The sequence below is a fragment of the Drosophila tropicalis genome, unplaced genomic scaffold, assembly GCF_018151085.1.
Source record: "Drosophila tropicalis isolate 14030-0801.00 unplaced genomic scaffold, ASM1815108v1 contig_527, whole genome shotgun sequence".
NCBI lineage: Eukaryota > Metazoa > Arthropoda > Insecta > Diptera > Drosophilidae > Drosophila > Drosophila tropicalis.
In genome coordinates this window covers 1,553,278-1,562,286 of record NW_027172999.1, presented here as the reverse complement: position 1 = coordinate 1,562,286, position 9,009 = coordinate 1,553,278, and the positions used below count along the sequence as shown (strand labels likewise).

The 9,009-nt window shown below is 36.2% G+C and overlaps 1 long non-coding RNA gene across 1 annotated transcript; it reads right to left on the bottom strand.

Moving 5' to 3' along the window:
* Positions 1-4,684: 4,684 nt before the first annotated feature.
* Positions 4,685-6,022, bottom strand: LOC137574982 (uncharacterized). Its single transcript, XR_011032101.1, has 2 exons — positions 5,225-6,022; positions 4,685-5,168 (listed from the first exon to the last, which is right to left on the bottom strand). It is a non-coding gene; the product is annotated as an uncharacterized lncRNA (long non-coding RNA).
* Between the last annotated feature and the right edge of the window lie 2,987 nt (positions 6,023-9,009).

Genomic DNA, 9,009 nt, shown 5'->3' with positions numbered 1-9,009 from the left:
GTAGATACGCGTGTGAGGAAATTAATTTTGCAATTGAACCAATTCGAACACACAAGAATTCGCGGTGCATACGTTAATTGCTATTTAAATTTTCTTTTTTTTTCGTGGTAAATATGCGAAGGAATTATATGTATATGGATATGTACATAAGCGCGTACATATACAGATGACGATGTATGTATGTACGTAGATACGCGTGTGAGGAAATTAGTTTGGCATGGAAATATTTCGAACACATAAGAAATCGCGGTGAACACTTTGATTACTATTTTTTTCTCCCTTTTTTTTTCTTCTTGCTATAACACTCTAATAATTTTTTTTTTGCTTTTTAAGCCTTTACGCGGACTTGGCAAACAGCTGTGGAAACTACATGTACATGTAAATGTAAACGAGTTTTACATATGTAAAAAAGTGGAATTGGACAAGTGCGAGGAAAAGAAAATAAATAAAAATGGGTAATCGTGGAATGGAAAACAAAAACGTTGGACAAACACGCTAAGGATTGGGAACTACCATGTAACCTTGGAACAGGTCAGGTATGTACATAGAATATATAAAAGTGTGTAGGTCGCTATGGAAAAGCGCGAAAACCTCACACTTTTATTACTATGTAGGGGCAAATGAAATGAATAACAAAATTTTGTACTTATCAGGAATTCCGCCGATGCAGACTGGAGGAGCGGAAGGATATCCGGCTCGAAGGAACAATGTTTGTGGAGGGGCGGAAGGATTCAAATAAGCCACAAGTGGTTGGTAGGTGCCAACTTCTTTAGGGGGCTGTAATTAAAACGCGCGAGAACTTCGTTTTAAATTAATGTTGATTTATTTATTTTAAGTGATAAGATGTCCCGACACACACGAGAATGATTCGGGTTGAAAAAATTTACAATCGAAAAAGAAAATGAAATGAAAGAACGGGTGTTCGGGTTAGATGCTCGTACTGGATTAAATGGCGATGCCCATGGGAAAAATCAAGTCACTCCTCCTGGTGTGACCGTAGATGCCGAGGATTAAAAAAACCTCCTCATTCCTCACTGCTCTTCGCCGCTCACTGCTGTTCACCCGGTGGCGTGAACACTGATGCATCGGTTTTTTCCACAAACTTTTCTATATTCAGACGTGACCGGATTTCTCGCATAGGCGGTGGCGTTCTGATAGATGTTGATGTTGCTTTATCATCTGAAATGATTCAATTTTATAGTACCCAGGAGATTGAATTTGTCGGTGTTAAAGAAAATTTTAAATCTTTAACTGCTTTTATTGCTTGTTCCTATATTCCACCATTGCAATGCATTGTCAGACATGGTATATTTAAATCATTTAGAGGCAATTCAGTTTGTGTTTAGTTTCCAGTCAAGACATGCTCATTGTTGTAGGTGATTTCAATTTACCCGCTTTAGCATGGTCACCAACAGATGAATGTACCATGTTGCTGCCCTCTATGTCACATGACTTCATTGATGGCCTTCTAGGCTTATCTTTATCCCAAGTCAATCCTCTCTTAAATTCGAATGGAAAATCGTTAGATCTTATTTTTATATTGGATTCTTCTTATTGTGATGTTTCTAGGATGGAACCATTTGTTCTTCCCGAAGACAAATTTCATTCAACATTAAATTTAAAAAATGATCTGCCCTTGCTTTCACCATTACTTGGTTCAAAATGCATGATGCTTAATACACAAAGCTATAAGAACTATTTTCAGTGGTGTAAGCTTCAGTTTTCTTTTGACCCTAAACAATTTTATCATTTTGTTAATTCAAAGACCTCTGTGCACCCATCTTGTTTGTCTTTTCAAAATAATAAAGCAAGAACTGATCAGGCAATTGCAACAACTTATTCCTCAAAGGAATATCGAGCAAGTCCGTATCCGTATCATTTAGAAAAGGCTAATTGCATTTTCAATCCAGTGATTGATGAAAGATCTCTTCTTAGCGAACTTAAACTAATTAAACCTGTTTATTCTTCGGGGCCAGATGGTCTACCTGGATGTGTACTCAGGTTCTGTGCAAACGCATTATGCAAACCCATTTTAAAATTGTTTATAGTGTCTGTCGAATCTTCCTCTTTTGGAAGGAGTCGTATATCATTCCTCTGCATAAAAATGGCAAAAAGTCCGAATCCTCTAACTATAGGGGTAACTCAAAATTGTCCGCTATTCCGAAAGCTTTTGAGAAAATTATAACTTCTCAATTGCAACATTTTTGCAGCTCTATTATTTCGCCATCCCAACATGGGTTTTTGAAACGTAGGTCTACAACCACTAACCTTTTAGAATTTACCTCTATAATTATCAAGGGGTTCAAAAATGCTAAACAAACTGATGTCATATACACGGAAAGTCTTTGATTCTGTTAATCATACTCTATTTTTTTCTAAACTGAACGACATTGGGTTTCCACCTGTCTTCCTTTCTTGGGTTCGAGAATATTTAACAAATAGAAAACAGAAGGTACTTTTTAAGCCTTCTTTTTCCAATTCCATTCCCGTGACTTCTGGTGTACCTCAAGGTAGTCATCTTGGCAATCTGCTTTTCACATTATTCATTCACGATCTTCCATCAGTCATTGTTCATTCGCGCGTGCTTATATATGCTAACGATGTAAAGCTTTGTCTTACTTATAATGATACAGATTCATTTAGTCGGCTACAAGCTGATCTTAAAAACTTTCAATCCTGGTGCCAGTTTAATCTATTAAATTTTAACACTACCAAATGTAAGGTAATGACTTTTTTTCGTAACTCTCCTCAACTGGTCACTTAGTTTCTAAACAATAGTCCTTTAGAACGTCTAAATTATATGAATGATTTGGGCGTACTTATGGACCATAAGTTAAATTTTAACACCCATATTTCCACCACGGTCGCAAAGGCCATGAGTGTTCTGGGTTTCATTAAAAGATGGTCAAAAGAATTTGACGACCCCTACACAACTAAAGTTCTTTTTACTTCGCTTGTCCGTCCTATTTTAGAGTATGGATCTTGCATTTGGTCACCTCAATATGAGTCGCACCAGATTAGACTTGAATCCGTTCAAAAGCAGTTCTTGCTATTTGCTCTTCGTGGCTTAAGCTGGGATCGCAATGTCAATTTGCCTTCATATTCTAGTAGACTTCTCTTGATTAACCTTCCGTCCCTAACTAACCGTAGAATTATGCTTGGTGTCATTTTTATGCACAAGCTCCTAATTGGTGATATCGACTCGCCTGAGTTATTAGGTCATGTGAATCTGTCGGTACCATGTAGACGGAGTAGACATCCTTTGATACCTTTATCCCTTAGTCGTTGTTCTTTTAATTATGCCATGCATGAATCTTTTAAGGTCCTCTGCTCTGATTACAACCTTCTGTTCCCTGTAATCGGCTCAGAGTTTTCTATTAATATACTTAAAACATTTATCCTATCACATTTAGTTAATAGATAGCTATTGTATTATTTGTTTGTCTGTCTTTTCTATTGTGTATTTGTCCATGCGATTCGTGCAGTGTGATATACGGCTGCACCCCTCGGTCGGTCGGGTGCAGCGATGCCAAGTCAAAATTTGAGAAATACGTAGCCAGGCTCCAAAATCTACGTATTTTTACGTAGCACAATTTTGCTGAAATACGTAGATCTACGTACTTTTTTTAAAGCTTAAAAACAATAAAAATGAAGTAAGTAAGTCGACTCGTCGACTCGGGTATACCATACACCAGGTGAAACAAATTATTTTAAATTTCGAATACCAAATGTATGTCTATTGTTTTTACATGCTTCATACTATGTGCTATCTCGCTCACTCTACAAACACACGAGCACTCTAGCGCCGCCACTAGCCAACGGCCAATTCTGGCCTTGTGGACCGCTTAGTAAAATACGTTCATACGCATATTTTGCATGTTTCTAGTCCGATTTCAATAAAATTTGGTAGTTTTGTAGAAATATATAAGATTAATTAGTCTGCCGAATTTGAATGCGATAGTCAAAAAAATACAGGTGGAAATCGGTTTTTCTTAATTATGGAGGCGGAAGTGGGCGTGGCAAAATATGAAAATATATATACTCTGCGCGCATACTAAGCCAGTATACATACTAAATTTGGTGACTTTAGCTTTGTTAGTTTTTGATAAAATCAGTTTTGTTTAATTTGCTGTGGCGGAAGTGGGCGTGGCAAAATTTTTAAATAGCCAGTTTCTGCGCGTCTATTAAACTAGTCTGCATACCAAATTTGATGTTTTTAGCTATTATACTTTTTAAGAAAAACAGTTTTATGTGATTCCTGGGGGCGTGGCAAAAAGTTTGAACAATTACTTTCTGCGCGCTAACTAAACGGGTATACAAACTAAATTTGATGTCTCTAGCTGTTATACTTTTTAAGAAAAATAGTTTTATGTGATTCTGGGGGCGTAAGGGGGCGTGGCCGAAATTCCAATTAACTCTATATATGTACATAATACACGAGTATACATACCAAATTTGGTGGCTCTAGCTCTAATAGTCTCCGAGATCTGCGTGTTCATACGGACGGACGGACGGACGGAGAGACGGACATGGCTAGATCGACTCGGCTGTTCATCCTGATCAAGAATATATATACTTTATAGGGTCGGAGAAGCTTCCTTCTGCCTGTTACATACATTTTGGCGACTTTAATATACCATTTCACCCTATGGGTGTATGATATAAAAATTAATAAACAATTAAATTTTTAAATTAACTGTATTGTACTTCGTTGTTATTATTTTCATTTGTCATTTTAGAAAGCAAATTACATTGTTTAAATTATACATATTAATTTATGTACATGTTTTACAAAAATTTATACATGTTTTGATTAAAATATTTTAGGTGTTTGTCAGAAGGCTATAAGTTTTCCTTTAATCCACTTTTGGTGTGAAGCAATCCTTTTAAAGTGTCCGTTTCTAATTTGTTTCTGTTATTTGTCTTAATTAAATTAATTTCTGAAAATAAACGCTCAACATTAGCACTGCTATGTGGCAAAACAAGCAAATTTTGGGTTAACTCCGTCAAGAAGGGAAACATGTGGGTTGAATTTCCGTTTTTTACGTTTGAAACATAACGCCAAAAGACGTCTGGCGGTACCGCTTCCTCCTCTTTGAAGGGAAAATTAATGTTCCGGAGAAGTCGCCATTCGCGGTCTAGCTCCGTCATATCTTGTGAACACAATCCTGTAAATAATAAGAACTAATTTAAAATTCTGTTCATAAGACAATAAAAAACATACCTGGAAACATTTGCCCCAAATGTGCAACAGATGGTAGCTTTGCTTTCAAACTATTGTTTAGTATTGTCACTGGATTTAAGAAGTGTAAACTTTTCATTTTCTGCAGCTCCTCATCTTCAAAGGAAAACCGATTTTGTAGTTGCCTTAAACTTTCAATATAAAATTGAAGGCAGGTGTTTTGAGTCTCGATGATTTTATCTCGTTCCATATTATGTTTTTTTTTTGTCAACAAAGCCGCAAAGTTTCCTCCGAAATACATATCTTTTAAGGGCAAGTGGTTCTCATCGTTAACGAAATCAATCTTTAGTAATTCTTCATCAGGTAATAATAAAAACTCCGATTTTAGAAAGCACTCAACTATTGTCTTGTAAACTGTAAGAAGATTTTCGTACAACAAATACAATTTTGGATTTTCTGACTGCATTTCCTTGTTTAAATTGTTGAAATAGGGCAGCACAAAGTTCAGAAACTCCAAATACAGTTCTGTCGTCGAATCTAAGCACATTTGGAGAATCGGCTCTGCAGATTTTAACTGGTCATTCAATGCAGCTCCTTGAAAGTAAACTTTTAACGCAGGCAGTTGTTCTAACAGCCTTTCAACTACTTGAAGCAGAGATAGCCACCACATTAACGAAAGACTGAAACTCCTTATACTCTCCGATACGTTTTGGGCTTTTTGATATAAAGTTATAGACATCTCTTGCAAATCCTTCCACTTTTTTTGGCAATTTTTTGCAAGCATAAGACGCGCAGAGGTGAAATGAGTGACATATACATTTCATCAAAAACAAATTCGGAATATCCTTCTTCAGCAGTTGCGAAAGAGAAGGGTTTTGGCCAAACATTGCATTGCATCCATCTGCAGCAAATCCTATCATGTTCTGCTCATATGGTATGTCCCTTTCTTGAAAAAATTTTTTGCAGTGACTGCAATAAGTCCCAAAAAAGTATCTTGTACTTTAAATGCCACTGCAGTTCTTGCAATAAGAGCGAGATGTTTCGTTGTAGATCTGTCTGTACTTTCATCGACAATAAGCGAAAACTTATTCGATTTTAACCGAATAAAAGGCTTGAGCCTTTGTCTGTCCAAATTTTAGTGAATGTACGACTTTGGGATCGCTAGCAACAGATTGTATGATACTGCTGAGATCTTCCGCCAAAGCAAAGGAAAGATTGTTTTTCGCCAAAAAGAAAGCCATCTGTATTTCAGGAGATTTAACCTTATTTTTAAAAGAAGTTGACGGCTCAGGCAATAAAGAAAATATAGTTGGTTGATCGATGCCTAAGAGTAAAATAATAACAATTAAAATAACATATAAAAACCAACATGAAACGCTGTTTAGTAAATTTTTCACATAACAATTTGTTAAAGGAAATACTAACGTACATATAAAAAGAGCACAAAAAGCACGTGGACACACGACAAGAACTTAACAAGTATAAAACGCAACTCTATACATACTTCTCGAATTTTTCTTATGCTTAACAGAAGCTTCATGCTTTTCTAAATCCCTCTTGCCTGAACAGCATTTGAGGTCTGATTTGCAAGATTTGCAATATGACAAACCATTACCCTTACTGCTTTTCGTCAACCAGGAATACTTATTTTCCCAAGCTTCTGAGTACTTCGCGTCGTAGTGGACTTTCCTTTTCTTGGTTGGAGTTACGTTTGCTTTTTCGTCGGTGTCACTTGTTAAAATTTCCATTTTTCACATAATTTTTTCACTTCCAATTTCAAGTACAAATTCTGAAGTAAGCTCTGCCAATCTTTTTGCAATTTAGCGCTGCTAACCCATTGAAAAAACGTTAACATATGGAAAACGGAATTTATATTCCGTATAATATATTGATATTACCCAAAAACTTTGGGTTTTACAATTTTTTTCAATATTTTTTGAAAGTACGTAGTTTTAGTCTCTTCGTACGTAGATACGTAGATCTCCTTCGAAATACGTAGATCTACGTACAAATACGTAGACTTGGCAACGCTGGTCGGGTGGGAGGTGGGCAGTTATCTGCTTGGCGTCGCGCGTAACAGGCTTTGTCCTGGTGTCGTAGGGGCCACTTGAACGTACTGCGCATAGTATCGTCAACGTCCGCTAATATAAAGAGGCACAAAATACTTTACCTGCTTATCAGGTTCCAATGGATTTAAATTCAATTGAATATACGGCATTCGTTACACCAGATGGGTAAAATGAAATTTTTGTCGATGCCATTTGTACTTTAAAACGCTCCGTCAGTGTTCCAAAGAGCAATTTTGCAAGCATAAGAAGATATAGCATATTCGTGCGTTATAGTTTACATAGATGATATCATGGTCATAGCCCAAAGAATCTGCACTTGAGAGGATGCAAATTGTTTTGGATATACTTACAAAAGCAGAGTTTACAGGATTAATGCTGAAAAATTTTAGTTTTCAAATATGCGAAAGATAGAATCACTGAACACATTACCGCCTCGGTTACAACGCTAAGGCAATTCATTGCGTATATTTACATCATACATTTACATTATGTTCCGAGAATTGTGTCATGGCGTTGAAATCTTCCATTTCCTTGTTTGTAGTGCCAAATCGTGTTGTGGCTGATCAAGGCAAAAGTTTTACTGGGCTGAGATTCGTCGAATTCTGTTTATCACAAAAGATTCAGCTACACTTAATTGCAACAGGAGCACGGCTTGTGCTAACGGACAAGTCAAGCGGGTGATGAGTACTCTTAAGAATTTGAGCACAGCTGTAGAAACTAGATCAAGGTGTTGGCAAGAAGGACTGGGTGATGTTCAATTGGCAATTAATTATACGGTTAATAGAGTAACAAAGGCGAGTTCTTTAAAATTATTAATAGGAAAAGTTGCGCGACCCTTAGGCTTGATTCCGATCAGCAAGTTGGAAACTGAAGTTAACCTTGGAAAAACTAGGTCGAGAGCTAAAGCAAATCTGAACGTTGCGGTTGAATATGAAAAGGCAATATTCGATAAGAACAAAGCTAAAATATAGAAATTTAGTGGGGGAGATTTTGTATTGATAAGTAGTCTCGAAGTTTCGAGGTCCTTCAGATAGTTGAAAGTAGTGGAGAACGACAGGTATTTGTTAAAAAATCTAAAGAACAAGAGACAATATAAATATCCACATGAAAGTAAAGATTGCCAGATGGACAGATACCAAGCGAGTTTGAGATCGATGGGAGTCTGTCAATAGCTGTTGAAATAGACAGTATGGAAACCGCTGAAAGAGATGGTACTAAAGCTGTTGAAATAGACAGTATGAATGTTTGAATAAGAAATGTAATGAGATATACGATTATCGATCGTTGCGTGGTGGCATCTGGTCCAAGAGAAGTTATTAATTTTATTATTATTATTATTATATAACGATTGAGTCGCAATTACAAAGTACGTTCAACCTTGGGATTAGCTATAGCTACTATTCCTTAAGCTAAATTATTCTATTTTATGGTTTAGTATATTTATTAATGTATTTACACATGTCGTGTGTTGTGGGTTGTCTAACAATTTTATTTTTTAATGGTTATTTGGGTGAGTTTAGTATAGTAATTAGTATAGTAATAAGTATAAATATGTACTTACTTTTTGGGGTTATTCAAGATGATAAAGAGGATAGTGTGTCCAAATCTAAGTCTTTGGAATTTAATGATGTCCGCACGTCTGACACCAGATTCCCCTTTTTATTTGGAAGTTATTATTTTTGATTTGTCTTATTTGAACTGTTTTATAGTGATCTGATGTTTGTTGAAATATCGACGCATTTCCGCGAAAGTAACGTA